Here is a 19,302-nt window from a genome sequence, read left to right on the forward strand (position 1 = left end):
AATTTATCTCTTGACAGTCTGTGAAATTGAGTCTTGTAGTTATTGACAACTTGTCAGTGTATTGGAAAAAGCTGTGTGGCACACGGAGAGTAGTTGTTAACAAAGTTGAGGGAGGTGCCTAGAAATTTAGCTGCATATTTTGAAGACAAGCACATCCAGTTTTCTTAAAGGGGAGGAACAAAAATTCAAAGAAAGCATCCACTTGGGTCATTACAAATGTAATATTAATGTAACTATTTTTTTTTTAATTTTATCTATTTTGAGAGAGAGAGAGAGCAAGAAGGGGATGGGCAGAGAGAGAGAAGGAGAGAGAGAGAATCCCAGGCAGGCTCCATGTTGTTAGCACAGAGCCCAATATGGGGCTCAATCCCATGAACTGTGAGATCGTGACCTGAGCTGAAATCAAGAGATGGATGCTTAACAAACTGAGCCACCCAGGCACCCCTTCATGTAGCTATTTTTGATGAATTATAGAAAAAAGGAGAGATTTTTTTTTATTCTACCCAACTCAAATCCAGAAGTCCTCTTTAGTTTTCTGTAATGTGGGTAAATGAAGGAAATTTTCAAATTTGAGGCTGGCTTCACTCTGTCTTCTAGCACAAAACTAGGGTATGCCTTTCTTCCTACCTGCGTGGTGCTGTGTTTTTGAGAAATAATGACTGTTTCTAGTATTACATATAGCAATCAGATGCAGACATTTGTGGAACTAAAATGAAATGAAATGACCAAAGTCAAAATATGCAGATACATGCAACTCACATATAATTGTGTATGGTGATCTTGATGTCTTTATTAAAAATGGCTGTAACATTTATGATCTCACTTACTTTTCTAGAATCTCAGAACTGCTCCATTAAAGGCAGTTTTTATCTCCACTCTCCTTAAAAGGGAGCAGTTTTATGTCACTGCCTTAGTTCACAGTTTGCATTGGAGATGATGCTCTGTGATTTCTGAGAGTAAATAAAAAAAGGTGCTACATTTGCAAATGTCTTCTGTCACTTTGTAGGTTGCCTTTTAGTTTTGTTGATTGTTTCCTTCACTGTGCAGAGGTTTTTTATCTTGATGAAGTCCTAATCCTTCATTTTTGCTTTTGTTTCCCTTGCGTCCAGTGACATGTGTTGTAATAAGTTACTATGGCCAAGGTAAGAGAGATTGCTGCCTGTATTCTTCTCTAGGATTTTGATGGTTCCCTGTCTCACATTTAGATCTTTCTTCCATTTTGAACTTACTTTTGTGTATGGTGTAAGAAAGTGGTCCAGTTTCATTCTTCTGCATGTTTCTGTCCAGTTTTCCCAACACCATTTGTTGAAGAGACTGTCTTTTTTCCATTGGCTATTCTTTCCTGCTTTGTCGATGATTAGTTGACCAGAACCATGAGATACCACCTCATACCTGTCAGAATGACTCAAATTAACAATACAAGAAACAGCAAGTATTGGTGAAGATGCAGAGAAAAGGGAACCCTCTTGCACTGGTGGTGGGATGGCAAACTGCTGCAGCCGCTCTGGAAAAGAGTATGGAAATTCCTCAAAAAGTTGAAAATAGAACTACCCTCCAATCCAGCAATTGCACTACTAATATTTACCCAAAGAATACAAAATATAGATTTGAAAGGGTACATGCATCCCAATGTTTATAGCAGCATTATAGCAACAATAGCCAAACTATGGAAAGAGCCCAAATGTCCATCAACTGATGAATGGATAAAGAAGATGTGGTATATACATACAATGCAATATTACTCAGTGATCAAAAGGAATGAAATCTTGTCATTTGCAAAAACGCGGTTGGAGCTAGAGTGTATTATGCCAAGTGAAATAAGTCAGATGGAGATATATGATTTCGTTCATGTGTGGAATTTAAGAAACAAAACAAGTGAACATGTGGGAAGGGACAAAAACAAGGAGAGAGAGGGAAACAAGCCATTAAGAGACTCTTAATGGCAGAGAACAAACTGAGGGTGGATGGAGGTCAGTGTGTGGGGGATAGACTACCTGGGTAATGGGTACTAAGGAGGGCACTTGTTCTGTTGTTCACTGGGTGTTATATGTAAGTGATGAATCATTAAATTCTACTCCTGAAAACAGTAGTACACTATATGTTAACTAAAATTTAAATAAAATTAAAAAAACAAAAAACAAGAAAAGGTGCTGTAGCTTCTGTTTGCCTCTCTCTTGGAATGTGTGCCAAGGGAGCCCTGAGCTGATATGCAAGAAGTCTAGCTTCCCTGCATCTGTGTTGCTAGAGAGTTCAGCGATACAGATGGTAGAGCTGGAGCTGGAGAGCAACTCAAATGGAGAAGGAGAAGGAGATGGAGATGGAGATGGAGATGGAGAAAGAGAGGGGCCCAAGGAATGCCAACTGCCCTGCCCTCCCCCACCCCACTGCAACTGGAGCCTTCCATCCCAGGTTCCAGACATTTGAATGAGTATGTGACCCTTCAGATGATTTCAGCCCTATTCTTCAAGCCAGTCAGCTGAGACAAAGGGGAACAAAATAAGCCCTTCTTGAAATGCAGCTTCATGAGCAAAATAAATATTTTGTTTTGTTTTCTTTTGTTTTCTCATGACTATCACATTTTGATGTGGCTTGTTACACAGCAGCAGGTAACAAGAACGGTGGTAAGCCTTTTTCTGTTTTATTAATGTAAATAAGAGAAACCCTATGCATCTAGAAATTATCACTCTATAGCACTGAAGGTGAGCGGTAGGACATTAGGGATATCGTAGGGCCCTGATTTTCCTAGAAGTTCGGGAAACTTACCATTGTCATGTAGCAAGGCCAGAACAACAGGAAATCTGATTTCTAGGACTGCTTTATCCTGTGTAAACACAATGAAACTTTATTATTTGTTAAAAGAGCAACCTCTTGGTATATTGTACACTTGAAACTAATATAGCACTGTAAATTAACTATACTGGAATTAAAACAAAAAAATTTTTGAAAGAGTAATCTCAAAATAAACAATGAATCTGACAATCTAATGAACCCTATACATCTCACATTTCTGAACTGATTTAGCAATAGTTTGACCAAACTGAAATTAAATATTGTTTGCCTGAGCATTAGAATCTTGACAACTATATCCATGGGTTTTGTGAAATTTATATAAGAAAGTGAAGAACCTCAACAAGGATCCTGGGAAATAACTCCGTTGTAGACTGAGGATGGAAATAATGTCTTAGTTATCTCCACACTCCCGAAACTAGTATTTAGTACACCCAGGATTTCTAGTTTCATGTATGAACAAATCTGTCGCTTAAATATTTACATACCCTCATAATTGTATGTCAAGTAGAATATTAAGACTTTTTTTTTTAACAAGGACCTGAGAAACCAAGTCAATCTGGTTTAAAAATGAATGGCTCTCAAAATTCAAAATTCCAGAGGCTGATCCAATAGGTCAAGTGATGTGAGCAGACCTTATTTCCTCACTCTCTTTTTACTTCTGAACTTAAGTCTGTGGGTTTGCTTTATTTGCAACATACTTTCACCATAGCTGTTCTAAGAATCTTAAATCTGTAATATCCCTAATCATTCTCCTCTCCCAAGTACTGAACAAAAGTTCTTGTTTAGCTAGGTCAAGTTAGGGGGTGTATATTTTGCTAAAGCATTTCTTGGAGCCAGGTAATGGGATTGTGGATTAGCTAAACTCAGCCTTCAATCTGGGTTATAAAGTAAAGAGAGTGTCCCCTACAGTATGGTCTGAACAGAGAATGGGTTCTATATTCCCCAATCCATTAGAGTATTATTATTATAAGATAGGGTGTTGGATCCTGGGTGACTAGACCTAAAAATGTCTTGTCTACCTCTAATATTCATTTAGGAACCAGTATATATTTGAATATCTAGGAAACACCAGCACTTTCTAGTGAGCTAACCCTGCACTTTTATGGATTACTTTAAATATTTTTTTGAGCAATGCAATGCAGTGCTAATTATTTATGTGAGTTTTCTGCATAGGAGTTTTTGCACTTTTACAGCTTTTGGAGAGAGGAAAAAAATATATAATTTTGAGTCATCTGTAATATCCCCAGTGCTCTCTGCTGTAAAATCTTTGGATGAAGTAACGTAATAAGTTGGGGAGGCTTGAGAATCCACTGGCTTATGATTTATCCAACTGCAAATTATACTAGTTCAACTGGGTAATAAGAATAATAATAATACATGCTTAGGGAACATAATTCACAGTGGAAGAATAAAGGGAGAATTTCCCTGTTTCCATGGGCTTCAGAGAATGCTTATTAGCCAGGTGACTGATGTGCTTCTTTGAGTGGTGTCACTAAACATGTGAAGAACAAGGGTGGTTATGAAACTATTTCAATTAGGTGGTGTACATCCTGGGGATGTGAGAAGCTTAAAGAATAATTGGGTCACTGGAAAAGTCACATTTCTTGGAAGCATGTTTTTAAACCAAAGTTTTAGAAATATTCTTATCCTACTGAAATATTTCTTATTCTACTGAATATGTTTGCATTTTAAGTCAGGGCAAGGATGAGCTCAGTGTGTAGACACATTCGTCAAATTTATAAGAAAATGGAGCCTATGAGAAGGTTAATATTTTTAGTAAAATTAGAAAAAGACCATTGGGAAGGGGAAATAGAAAGAAATCCATATAATAATTAAAGTTAGGTTTTGATCAATTACATGATTATATTTAAGTAGCAAGAAAACATAAGAACCATATAGGCAATCTATAATTATTTCTGAAGTACATATTTACAGATTGGGAAAACATTCTCTTGAATTTATTATGAAGTGGTTTTATGCTTAGGATGATAAAGCCATACCTAATGGAGGCAATAGTTGCTTGGCTAGTAGTTTATTATTTTTGGTTAAAATGCAGGATATTATTTTTGGTTAAAGCGAGATTGTGTTTTTTTTTTTTAAATTCTGGTTTTCACACATAGGCATGGTATGACTTTAGGACACACTATTTTTAAGAGTTTCGTCACTCCATTTCTTCATATGTAAAATGAGACTAATAATAATACCTAACTTTTAGGCCTGTTGAAGAATCAAATGTGCTAATATGTGTAGTATGTTTTCAGCAGTTCCTGCCATATATCAAATACCACAGAAATATTAAGTACTTAGCTGGTAGTTTGGCTGGCTATAGTATTGGAGGCCACCTACCTGTTCTTTTTGAGTTTTGAAGGAAGTTACTCAATTTTTTACCCTAGATTTTATAATTTTATTGAATTCCAATTCCATTATAGTTCTGAATCCTTTTTGCGTTGTCTTTTATCTTAAAAAGTTTCTTCAGCTTTTTCTTTTCTCCCACCAATATTTTGAAATTTATGAAGATGTTCTTTGGTGTGAGCCTTTCTTCAACCATTGTGATGGGCACATGAGTGTCCGTTAAACCTGGAAATGTATGTTCTTTATTTCTGTGAAATTGAATTATTATTTGAATCATTTTCTTCCCTCCATGTTTATTCTTCATGGTCTCTGCAATCTTTATTATCAGCATATTAATCTGTCAGGACTGATGCTTAAATTTCTCATCTCTTCTTTCTCATTTTTTATGTCTTTTCTATTCTCTCTCTATTCTGAAATGCTTAGTCTACTTTATTATATGATCCTCAACACAAGAATGGGACTCAGTCTGTGGTATACAATGAGTGCTAAAGAAATGATAGCTTTTTCCTCTTCTCTTTCTCTCTCTCTCCTTTTCTTTCTGCAGTTGCTTCCTCTTATTCTACTTTATTATTATTGCTTCCCAAGCAATATGTTCAATTTCTGGGTTTTTTAAATTAAATTCTTTGGTTTCTGTATTCCATCTCTGCATCTAGTATATGTGGACCTCTGTTCTCAGTCCAGGAAAATAGTAAACAATGTAGAAGGGAACCAGAAAGGTTTTTGTAAACTATCATTTATTAAACACCCACTATAAAACAGAGAATCTGTTAAATTGGCTTCCTCTAAAGCATTATCACAGTCACAAAAACCTTTACGATAACTTTAGTGTTTTATATGTTTTATTTATCTTTTAAGAGAGCACAAGTGAGGGAGGGACAGAGAGAGGAGGGACAGGGGATCTGAAGCAGCGTCTGTGCTGAGAGGCTGACAGCAGTGAGTCTAGTTGGAACTCACAAACCGTGAGATCATGACCTGAACTCATGACCTGAGCCGAAATCGGATGCTTAACAGACTGAGCCACCTGGGTGCCCCATAATATAACTTTAGTTTTAAATAATTTTAGAAATAAAGACATCAAGGTGCAGAGAGATTGCAAAATTTAGCAAAAATTACAAAATGAGATTTGAACCCTGTGATTTCAACCTCTAGAACCCATGCCTTAATTTCTACACAATGCTGCAGTGACACAGAAGTAAATTCCAAAAAGGCCTGTCGGTACCGTGGAGGGAAACCCAGCTCATTAATGATATCTGGGACACGCCAGGGAATGTCAGCTAAAAGGTATGGGCAATGCACACCCTTTATGCAACTGCTGTGTATATCTCCCATAGCAAAGGTGGTCTCCTGATGTGTACAGTTGGCCTGACTTCTGAGCTGTTGTGATTTTCTGGCTTCTCCAGCACAGCTTTGAGAATGGAATGTAGCAAAATGACTTCTCCTAGCTGAAATGCTCACCAGGGAAGGACAAAGGAAGACGCAAGCTTGTTATTTTACTCAGGTAGAGGGATTTTTCATTTTGGTGAACACAAAGGAAAATGAATGTAGTGGTAAAAAAGCCTGGTGGATGTGTACTCTGTACTAATCCTCCTGTGGCTAATGATGTATTTGAAATGTGTTTTTCTCCATGTAGGAGAGTGACGTACTTTAATGCAAATTCTCCCTCCTTGACCTCCCAATGACTTTCCATCAAATGAAATAATATTTCTATTGTGATTTATAATGCACGCATGCCATGACTTACAACTGTGAGGAATTTTCATTCATTTATCTATCCATCATTCCATTCAACCCGTAACTTTTAGGTTGAACCAAATGAAATTGCATATACTCAACTGTTTGTGAACTGAGGAATTGTAATTTCCTTCTTTTTAATTTTTTTAATGTTTATTTATTTTTGAGAGAGAGAGAGAGAGCACAAGCAGAGGAGGGACAGAGAAAGAGGGAGACATAGAATCTGAAACAGGCTCCAGGCTCTGAGCTATCAGCACAGAGCCTGAAGTGGGGCTTGGACCCACGAACCCTGAAATCATGACCTGAGCTGAAGTCTGACGTTCAACCAACTGAGCCACCCAGGTGCCCGTGGGAATGGTAATTGCATATGGTTAAAAATAAGACTTACTGAATTCTGAATAAGAGTCACTGAAAGATTAAAAATGTATTATACATAAGCATAGATGATTTGAGCAAGAAGATTATGCTTCTCCATATATGTTGTTGAGTATCTCCTGTGCCTTGGACTCTGAAGATATAGTGCTAAACAAAATAGGTGTAGTCTGCGCCCACATGCTGGCTCAAATCTTTTGGAAGAATGGAAATATACTTAAAACCACTGTAGTATAAGAAAGAGGAAATTTCCAGGGCCCTTGAGTGGCTCAGTCAGTTAAGCCTCTAGCTCTTGATTTCGGCTCAGGTCATGATCTCAAGGTTGTGGGATAGAGCCCCACGTATGGCTCTGCACTAAGCGTGGAGCCTGCTTGAGATCCTCTCTCCTTCTCCTTTTGCTCCTCCCCACCCCCTCTCTCAAAATAAATAAACAAACAAACAAACAAACAAACAAACATTTAACCAAAAAAAGAGAGGAAATTGCCCTAAAATGGTATTGGAATTCAAAAGAGAATATGTCTCTCTAAAGGAACTTAGAACAGGTTTTATGGGGAAGGAGGTATTCCACTGGTCCTTGAATATTGGATAGGGCCTAGTGAGGAAGAGCACACCAGTTGGAGGGAACTGTAAATATGCCTAGGTAGGTGTTCAATTCTTATGGGACACAGTTATGAGTCTTGCACATAAATTGTTTCTAATTGGTCAGGGAGGTGAAATATAAAGAATTTTAAGACAGGCAGAAAAATATGTGAGTTCATATAGGTATATACGTATTTGTTTTTCTTTATGCAAAAGGGATAATTCATTGGACTGTAGGAATCAGGAAGGGCTTATCAGTCAAGATTTTATCTGCTTTGCTTAGAAAAAAAAAGAATATAATTTATGTGGGTGGATAATGGACAAAAGCAACTCTAAGTTGAAGGAAAGCCAGTAGGTAAGGCATGGCAGTGAAGAAGTACATGGAATATTTAAGAGACAGAAACATAGTCTGATGAGCCTGAAGCTCACAGATGATAAAGATGAGGCTATTCATAAATGCTGGACTGAAAAAAGGAGAGGTTTGATAGCCATGTGGAGCAGTCTATGTTATATTCAGTGTGGCATTACTGAAAGTATATGAATGGAGGCTACTTTTTCCAAAAAGAGCTAAGGGTACAGAACTAGAGGAAGATCTGTGACCAGATCATCATTGTCTTGTATTAAAATACAATGGTAGGGGTGCCTGGGTGGCTCAGTTGGTTGAGAACCTGACTTCAGCTCAGGTCATGATCTTGTGGTTTGTATGTCCAAGCCCATGGTGGGCTTGCTGCTGTCAATACAGAGTCCGCTTCAGATCCTCTGCCCCACTTTCTCTCTGCCCCTCCCCACTTGCACTTTCTCAAAAATAAATAAACATGAAAAAAATACAATGGCATTCAGTATTATATGGTAGAAAGAAAAGTGAATTTGGAGCTAAAAGATATGGGCCAATTGATTAATGCCTCTAAAACTTATCTTCCTTAACACCCCCACCCCAACATAAACGTTAGCAATTCCTTTGTCTAGTTCACAAGGCCATTGTCAAGAATATATATATTCAAGACAATGATGATTATCTCCTTCAGACAAATATGAAAGTCTGATTGTGACGTGGCATTTTAAAGGAGTAAATTTAGACAAAGATGGATGTCACTGGACTGAATGCTTCTTAATAACCAGCCAGTCACCACCCTGGTTCACAGATGATGGGTATTGATCAAGTGTGTATCATCTGTGACCACAGTCAAGCCTCTCCCTCAATCCATAACTGCTGTCATGGCTGAGCGTTGTCCTAAAAACTTCCCCAGTTGGAAGAGATCATAGAGCAACAAAACAGTCCTATTCTGCTTAGACTTCTTTCAGTTGTTTATATGGACTTTGCCAAAAGTTTCTCAGCCATTGCACCATGTGGGGCAGACAAGGTGAAGATACCCTCATAATCAATGGGCAAAGACAAATGATGAAATGGAGCCTAGAAAGTTTCAGTGCAATTAATTGGAAAAACATTCATCTGAAATCGAGATGACTTGACATTTAGTCCAATTCTGACTTTAAAGCTCTGAACTTAGAGATTGTTCTTTTTTCCTCTTCCTCCTCTTACCTTCTCTCTTAGCTATGAGTTTTGGAATACATACTTGCTTATGGTATCTTTTAAAGTAGTTAACCTCAAAATCTTCACTGTGAAGGACTTATCACCATTTTGCAAGGAGGAAATCTGAGACTCAGAGAAGGGTTGTTCTATGCAAAAGAAACTCAGAGAAGTAAGTGACTGTACTAAGATTCAAATTGAGGTCAGCCTGACTACAAAGTCAGTTATTTTTTAACTCTACTATGCTGCTGCTTATATTTAAAACAAATGGAGGGGTGCCTGGGTGGCTCATTCGGTTAAGCATACAACTTCGGCTCAGGTCATGATCTCATGGTTTGTGGGTTCAAGCCCCCCTTCAGGCTCTGTGTTGACAGCTTGGAGCCTGGAGCCTGCTTCAGATTCTGTGTCTCCCTCTCTCTCTGCTCCTCTCCTGCTTGCACTCTGTCTCTTTCTCTCTCTCTCTCTCTCAAAAGTAAAGTAAATATTTTAAAAATGTTTAAATAAAATAAGCTATAAAAATAAAACAAATGGATAACACAGAACTTCCCTGATACTATTTTACTCCACATATATAATCACAAAACAATGCTAAGATGCACAAAACTAAACAGTACAGAATTGTTTGGGACAGGAGAAAATTATCGGAAAAAGAACATAATTAAAAATGTCCACTAGTAGGGGATTGATGAAATAAATTATAATAATTCTGTAAAGTGAAATATTACATGGTCCTTGAAAACAGTGAGGTAAGCCCGTATGTGTTGATGTGCAACGATTCTAGCTTTCTTTGCCAACTATAACCAAAGCAGAATAATATAAATTATATGATTTCAATTTACAAAAATGATAGGACACTATATTTGTTTATAAGCATATAAAAGGAAGGATGTAAAAGAAACTGCTAATACTGGTAACTTCTAGGTAATGAGAAACAGAGACTTTTATTATGCATCTACTGTATATTTTATTGATTTTATTACATGCATATTGTTATTTATTTTTTTAAGAATCAAAATTAGATCATATAAATTGAGAGAGTATCTATGATTACTCACAACTCCCAAATTCCACATTTGAAAATTATCTCACTTTGAACAACTCCAATATATAATTTCTGAATACGGTTCCCCTGTGGCCAAAATTTGAGACACTTGCATGTGTATGAAAAATGTATGTGTGTGTGATGTTACTTTCAGGGCGACAGCTGGATGGGGGAAAACAGTCAAAGGCTGACTCCCAGCATATGGCTTCACAGGTTTCTTGATTCCTGCACACAGAGCATTCTGGGCAAGGTCAAGGGCAGGCAAGAAAGTGATTCGTTAAACTTCTGTGGTTGATGCGCACTAGATGGATGCTGCAAGTCAGCATCTTGTACCTGCAGACCCTGGGCTGTAGCCCTTTGATTAAAGGACAAAGATCATTTCAAGTAAGGAACTTGAAAACCACATGCATAGAGATGAAGAGCCAACAGTACAGATGGCAGACAGAATCGGAATCCCATTGCTCAGATGCAAGTTCCAATGTTTGGAAAAAAAAGACATTGTAATTAATAATAGTATTTCTAAGTCTGAGCTTGATTCCTACACACTTGAAGGAATTTAGCTTAATAACAATGGTCACGTTTTAATTTGTTATTCATTTAGAGGGAACATGGTGTTGTATAGTATTTTGTCTATAACCAGCAAATACTGATCTTCCATTCCCAAGAAGCTTGCCATTATATAAACACACTTTTTTTTTCCCTTTTTAGTCAGGCTAAATGAAAATCCATGTCCAAAATTTTATTTACAGGTAAGATTAATAATATTAGCAAATGGATCAGGAGAAAGACTCAATGTCTTGAAGAAAGACATGATAGCCTCTTAAAGTAGTATAAAGTAATTTTCCATGTATTTATTTCCCTTTTACTCATTATTTATAGGTGAGTTATGGAAAATTGGAAATATATTTTGATTTTGTATCAAAGTTACCAGTTTATTTGGTTTATTTTGTTTATTTTTATTTTTAATTTTTTAATATTTATTTTGAGAGAGAGAGAGAAAGACAGAGGCAGAGACAAAGCATGAAAAGGGGAGAGGCAGAAAGAGAGGGAGACACAAAATCCGAAGCAGACTCTAGGCTCCAAACTGTCAGCACAGAACCCGATGCAGGGCTCAAAGTCACCAAACACGAGATCATGACCTGAGCCGAAATTAGATGGTTAACTGACAAGGCCACCTAGATGATCCCAAAGTTACCATTTTAGTTTATCTAATAAGATATTCTTTTGTTCTTTTTCTAACCTGCTAACTGTGGATTATCTCTAAGACTCATAGATCTTTTCTGTGTATCTCTTTGCTTTAATGGTTTCATTTATGACCAAGAATCCCTATGGTTTCCAGATCTACATTTGTTCTGTTTTGTTTGTTTGTTTGTTTACTTATTTATTTAGAAAGCACACATGCGTGAGCAGAGGAGGGGCAGAGAGAAAGGGAGAAAGAAAATTCCAAGCAGGCTTTACTGTCAACATGAGCTGAATGCAGGGCTTGTTCCCACAAACCTTGAAATCATGACCTGAGCTGAAATCAAGAGTCAGATGCTTAACCAACTGAACCACCCAGGTGCCCCTCCAATATGCATTTCTAACTAGATTTCCCACCATCTCTCCAGGACCTTATCTTAATTTTCCATAGAATATCTTCTCTCAGATTTCTCATATTAATCTGGAACATACTTTTTCAAAACCAACCTCATTTTAGCTCATTGCCTACCCCGGTCTACCTCACCCTCTTCATTTCCATTCATATATCCCAATCACAGACTCTTCTTTCTTTCTTACTCCAAAATTTTAGAGTCATTTTTCATCACACTTTCATCATTGTTGATTTTCACCTAGATTTGCTAATAGTCTCCCTTCTTAAGTATTCTGTTCTTCCATGGTTGTTACCATTGTTTAAATTCTCATTTTCTTAAAAGCTACCTGGTATCACTGTATCCAAATTATTCTCTATTGCCTGCCCACTGATCCAATTTGTTCAGAGATACTGCCTGAATCCTATCATGTATGGTATCTATGGTGGTCCATCAGAAGCCTTCCTTACTCCTCTGCTTTCCCCAAGTCAGCTGTCATATTTAATTCTCATTGCTCTCTTTTACACTAACTTTTCTAAATACAAACTCTTCATTTATTATAACTTTTCTAAAGACCCTGGGCTTTTGCAGGACTGAGTCTCATTGCTTATCACAAAATCATTGATCCCATCAATTAAAAGTTTATTTCCTCACAACATAGCTAAAGTGATCTCTCTCATCCTAACATATTATTTTTCTTTTGCTTTCCAAACTCATTCATTGTTTTAAAATCAGCATTCTTTATGTGAACTTTTGTGAACTTAGACATTCAGTTTGTACTATATTCTTGACATGTAACTTAACAAAATGCATGACCATACTATTTTGAACATCTGGTACAGCTCTGTTCTTGAGTTTAGGCTCCTTTGGCAATGAGACATTTATTCTTTTCTCTCCTTTATTGTAATGGTTTTGCCACCCTGATTATTGTCCAGACCCCCTACCCAAGGCATGCAAAGTGACTAGTGAAATTTACGTATTTTCTATAAAGTAGATCCCCAAAGCCTGGGTATAATACCAAAGTACCCCTATGTTCAAGTTCCAAAAATACTTGAAGAAAATCATCATTTAGGGGACCTACATATACTCAACATATGCTAATACTAAATTTTAAAATAATATATTTTCATGTTACTATTTTAGGAACATAGGAGGAAAGGACACATTTTTCTTTGAACTACCAGTTGTCTTAGGTAATTTTTACCTAACTTGTTTTGCTACTTTTCTCTTAGATGAAAATGGCATAATTATTTCTTAAAATCCTACAGGTCTAATTGGAAGATTTTAAACATTTTTTTTTCTGAAATCAAAATCGGCCTTTTATAACCCAAGAATAAAATATATGACTTTTCTTTTGAAAATATTTGCAATTATATTACCTCTATTTTGATAATTAAGGATATATCATAAATACTCTCCTCAAATAAACATGTTAATTTTATAAGAAAATGGAAGGATTTCTTTTTTAAACTGCTTATGCAAAAATTTCTACCTGACACAAAATAACTCTGCTGTGACTTTCTACATAATTACTATGTTCATTTTTTCCCCTGCATTTCTAATAGTAACAAAAATGAGTATGGAGAAATAAAGATTCCATACCTGGTAATCATTGCTAATATTTTGCATTCTCTGCTGCAGTGTTCTGGTGAAATATATCTATATCTATATCTATATCTATATCTATATCTATATCTATATCTATTTTCTTTTTAGAGTGCATCATTGCTTTGTAAGATCACAAGTCATTGAGTGCTACCAAGGGAAGGAACCATTGTGAAAACACAGATGAAGAACCTCAATCTTAAATTAGGTGGGAAGGGTTGGAGTAGAGAAATTATCTTTAGTAAAAGGTATGTTGTTTAATGAAGGATTGAGGAGGTAGAAGGAAGAAAGTGGGAGCTATTTCAAGAGAAATGAATTAGGAGAACTCAGTACATGGTTCTTGGGTCATTTGTCCAGTACTTGCTCCCAGGACAGATACCAAACCTCATTTACTAATATTGGCACCTTTTGTGGCTTTGGCAGTAACTTATGGTTACAGACTTTGAGTCAGGATCTGATTTTCTTATAGCTCTGGCTTCCCTAGATTATTTGACGGGTTTCACTACTGTTCTTAGAGAACACAACTGAATGTTCTAACAGCATTACTTGTAGAAATAAGTCTCATAGATTTGCCTAATAGTTCCCAAGAGCCCTTAGACATTAGCACTTACAATGCTTGTAGTATAGAGACCTATTATTTGGAATTTCCCAGTTTCACAGACTGATATAGTTTCTATTTTCTCCCTTCCATCCTATACGAATGAAGAGGTATTTTTTGTTTTTGTTTGGTTTGGTTTGTTTGTTTTTTATAGGTAACACTGTGCAGAATTGTGAATCTCATAATGGATAACTAGAGACATGATGGCTAGTAAGGCTATCCAGGAAAATAACATATGCCTGACCATTCTTACATCCCCTAGTCCCTGTAGATCACTTTTCTTGATGTTATTTATTTTAACTGATGTATAATTAACATACAATGTTATATTAGTTTCAGGTATACAACATATTGGTTCAACAAGTCTATACATTACTCAGTGCTCACTACGATAAGTGTACTTACCATCTGTCACCATATAATATTGTTACGAGATTATTGATTATATTCCCTATGCTGTACTTTCTGTCTCCATGACTTACATATTTTATAAATGGAAGTTTGTTCCTCTTAATCCCTTTATCTATGTCACCCATCTCCCCAACCACCTTCTGCTGTCTTTTGTGAGAATCGCTCTAATTCCTAACTTCAAAGTATCTTTGTACTTTATATTTGTTGAACTTATTTATTTGTCTGCATGTTTGTTCCCCAAATATCCCAAAATCTATAGTCCAGTGTCTATATGTCTTTCATTATGAGATTCTTAGCATGTATTGGTTGCCTCTCAACTAATGCAAGACTTCTGAATTATGATTATGCCATCTATAGGGGACTGATTTGTGAACCACTTCCCTGATGAAGGCTATTTCAGTGCTCTGTTGGTTTAATAACACAAGACATTAATACAGAAATGGGCATATTTGGAAAAATAACATTTATATTTTAAAGTTTTTTTTATGAAAGTAAATGAGAGGTGTGGAAGCTAGTAAGAGTTCTTTAAAAGTATATTCAAGATATTTTATTCCTAATTCTAGAAGTATTTGTATTTGTAATAGATGATGCGAAAAGTACATAAAAGCACAAAGAAGTTGAAAATGACCAACATTTCCACTAGTTAAGTATATCCAATTTGATAACATTTTGGTATATACCTTTTAAAATATATACCACACTTCCTGGTTAAAATCATGGACTCTATTTCTAGACAATCTTGTTTTAAACCTTTGCTCTATCACTTCCTAAGAGTATAACTTTAGACAATATACTTAACCTCTCTGTGCCTCAAGTTTCCTGATTCATAATAAGGGCTGACCTATTTATTTGGTTTCCTGTGAAGATTAAATCAGTTAATCCATGCATAGATTTTCAATTTATGACTGGGTATATTAATGTAGTTTGTTACTGTTACTGATAATAAGGATGATGTTACTATGTACTAGATCGATGGACTTGAAAATTCTCTTTTCTTTCAGTTGCTTAGATAAACTCCTTTTAACTGCAGTCATTTTTGAACTGAATAGTTTTATTTACTTAGTTTAGGAACTAACAAAGCTTACTAAGAAGTATTTCTTACTCATTTCTTTTTTCTTTTTTTTGTGAGCCCCTCAAACTTTTAAACAATAATAATTGCATTATTTCTTATAGGTTTTTGAGAAACACCTTGCATTACTTCTTGTAGCTTCTTGTAACTTCTTGTGTTCTTGTGTATTTTTTGTTTCTTTCAAAGGTGAGTGAACTGAGATATCTAATAATTCAAACATTTTTAAACCTCTCCTTTTGGACTTAAAACACAACAAAAAAGGCCATTTCTTTTCTTTGGCTATTAAACTTCTTTTCCCACTAGCCCACACGCCTGCTCAACTTGCTCATCATCGTTGAGGAATAAACTTTAATCATACAGAGAAACCTTATTCCATTCTTTTACTTCCTCCTGGAAACATCTCTATGGATGTTATAATTATTTCAATGGATAAAAATAATGAAATACATCATTTTTTCCCCAGTAATCAAATTAAACAAGCACTAGAATAGAGCTGAGAGTAGAATATCTTTGGCCACATGTTGGAGAAGTAGTAAAACATTTGAAGTTTATTGCCTAATGATTGATTCTTAGAGTTATGTTAAGTGTAAATTCGAAAAGTATGCAGAGCTTCAGAGCTACTTGGTGGAGCGAGGGAAACAAAGATCAGTTCACCAAAGCCACCAGAGGGGAAAAAAATTCATAGCCTTTTTACCAGCTAGAACAAAACTCATGAGATTGCAGGGCTTTACCTCCATGCATTGAATCATCACATTCCATTTGAATGTTAAACAAACATGAGTAGCCTGTTTGCTATCTAGGAGACCATACTGAACCCAATTCATTCTCTGTTCCAGAAGGAAGAGAAGGGAGTCTAGCATGAGAAGATCATCTCTCTTCATAAGGCAGCTTTATTTCCCATCCTGCACCATCCACCTACAGATCTCACTGAATTAGCAGAGGGACTTCATGAAATTCAGGTGTGTTTCATTACAAAAGGTAAATTACTTGCATATTCATTTTCTAAATAATTTTTCAACTGGAATATAACCTTTCTGTTGGTTGCGAACCTTTTGCACAGATAATATTTCTTCTAAGTGTTTCTGATGGTGATTTTATGGAAGCCAGGGCAAAGTTGCATCTGGAGTACAGGAAGTGCACGTGCATATGGGATTATGCATTCCAGCAGCACTATGCTTGGTTCATATTCTGTATGTTCAGAAGCAACTCTAATTCTTCATATTTTCAAGCAACACTTCTTGGACTCCCAAGATATAAGAACACTTGGGAGAAATTAACTGATTCAAGAGAATAACTTAATGATTTTCTAAATGTGAAAGACTCAGACACAGTATTTACTAGAGGAGACTGCTGTAAAATCATTACAGTTTATTATCAACAGCATACAATGCTCTTTTAAACCAAGATATTTTGCTTTATTACCCCCAAAGTAGCTGCATGTGCTGTATTCCCTTATACCAGAATGCTCGTGGTAGGGGAAAATCTTTAAATAATCCTCATCCGGAGCAAGGAAAACAAAAGGACTCACAGCCCTTCATCACATAGGCCCCGAGTGACAAAATACAGCTCATATTGTGGTAATTTTCCAAACAAATCAAGACCTCTGATTAAATAAGTTGGGCCTTAGGCTTCCTGCGATTCTAAAGACTATCAATAGAAGCATTGTGGCACAGTCTTATTAGACTCATTGGAGCTATAATTAGCCATTGGAGAGAAACAAAAATGTAAAAAAAAAAATCTATCATGATTAATTTTCACAGGATGTCTTGGAAACCTTACAGGAGGAATTAGTAGCCTGCCTATTTATAATTAACAGATCGCAAACATTTTCCCAACAGGGACTATTTAAATGGAAAGCTTTGTTGATGTGAGACTTAAATACATAGACTTGAGTCCCTGGAAGATGTGTTTTACAGAGATTTTAGGACAATGCAGTATGTTCTCTTGATTGGAAGTTCTTTTGGTTGCTTCTACTTGAAGTGGTCCTAGGGGAGAATCCCCTTGGCTTCCTTTAGCTAAGGCAGCATGTGCAATATGGGGACTTGGATCTCATGTTCACCTCAGAGAGAATCCTGCAGCCAGCGCAGACACATCAGAAAGGAATTAGCACTTTAGTTAAGTGTTAGCATCCAATTTCTAACATGGTTATATGTGGAATTTTGTGATCACCTCAGCCAATCAAAATTGACAAAAGAACTCAAATTTACATATATGGGAATAGGTGATTATCATAGAAAGCATTAAAGTATTTGAGCTGACACACAATAGGGTGTTAATGTCTCTCTAGGGCTATAAGGTAATAAAATCATATTTTATAACAATTCTAATTTGTGAATACTAACTTCAAAAGAGAACATACTGCATAAAAACTGCCAATGTAATAAATTTGCCCCTGCCTCTAACCTTGTTCAGACCACTTGTAGGGTATCCATTCTAGATAACATGATTCCACATCATGAATTCTTTGGCAAACACTGCTTTATCATACAGTTAAGAGCCACTGTAATCTAGCCACTCTTTATGGTTGCAGTCTTAATCTTCTATATTTTCTAATGTTGCCCCGATTTTATTAGTTACTTAACATTTCAGGACCTTCCCATATTCTTTTTTACTGTCTTTGCTCTTTTCAATCTGAAAAAAATGTTGCTCAACCTTTAAATTCTTTAAAACTCAGGCACATATAGAACTCTTACTTGAATTTGTTTTGGCCTATCATTGCCTGTTGCAGCCTCTTGGCTGCAATAATATACCCCACATGTGTGCTAATATGACATCTAGTGTGTGACTCTATTATCATGTCGATAGATTTGTAGTGTAACACTTGGTAGACATGGATTATGTCCAGAGAATATCTGCTCCATATATGTTATGACTTTGGGAGGTATCTAACTCAATAAATGTTGAATAAAAAGACTTGTCAATGTATATAGTTACAGGTATTTAGTATACTTGTTTATTTCATCTTATGAAAACATTTGTGTGTTTTCTATGTTCCCATTTAACATGGATTCAACAAAGGATGAGGTTTTTTTCTGAATTGAGCTGACAAGTAGCCACTAAATCTTAGAAATATATCTGAATTACAGAGGAGCAGAGTAACTTTATTTTAAAAATCTCATTGACTTACTGAGCATGCCACTTAAGAGAGAGAGAGGGAAAGAGAGGTGAGAGTGAGAGAGATGAAAGATGTATTTAAGAAGTTGCTAAAGTAAATTTATGACCTTCATTTTTATTGTATTGCACCTGAAGAGCATGGAAATTAGGATGGGGGGAAGCCCAAACCACTTTAGATATTGGTGTGTAATGGGCTGTGTACATTTTGGATGACAGAGACTAGTTATCAGTAAGGAGAGACTAAACTGATTTCTGGCTCATAGCTTTCCTAAAGTAAACATTATATTTGTTATAACAAAAGTTTAATTTTATTTCAGTACTTTTGCTAGACTAAACTATTTATAGCTATAGATGTTAAATAATGAAAGGATGGTCTATGACTTCAGACTTGATTTCTTTCACTTTCTTACCTGTGAACCCCACTTATCCATGAGCTTATAATTTTTTTAATTTGCATTTTTACGAGAAATGTTAGTGCCTCTCAGATTATCTTTTTTATACCTAAGTATGTATCTTATATCCGTGGTATTTTAGGAGATTTGA

The 19,302-nt window shown here is 36.0% G+C and overlaps 1 protein-coding gene across 8 annotated transcripts in view; it reads left to right on the top strand.

Moving 5' to 3' along the window:
• LRRC4C (leucine rich repeat containing 4C) overlaps nucleotides 1–19,302 on the top strand; it is a 1,189,416-nt gene that overhangs the window by 593,087 nt on the left and 577,027 nt on the right. For 7 of the 8 annotated variants that reach the window (XM_053203287.1, XM_053203288.1, XM_027072860.2 and 4 more), the window contains one exon: nucleotides 16,482–16,604. The gene's annotated coding sequence lies outside the window, so the exon portion shown is untranslated. Of the gene's footprint in view, nucleotides 1–16,481; nucleotides 16,624–19,302 lie in introns of all 8 variants that reach the window. The other variant, XM_027072859.2, reaches the window with a different exon arrangement.

Source organism: Acinonyx jubatus, chromosome D1 (genome assembly GCF_027475565.1).
Source record: "Acinonyx jubatus isolate Ajub_Pintada_27869175 chromosome D1, VMU_Ajub_asm_v1.0, whole genome shotgun sequence".
Taxonomy (NCBI): Eukaryota; Metazoa; Chordata; class Mammalia; order Carnivora; family Felidae; genus Acinonyx; species Acinonyx jubatus.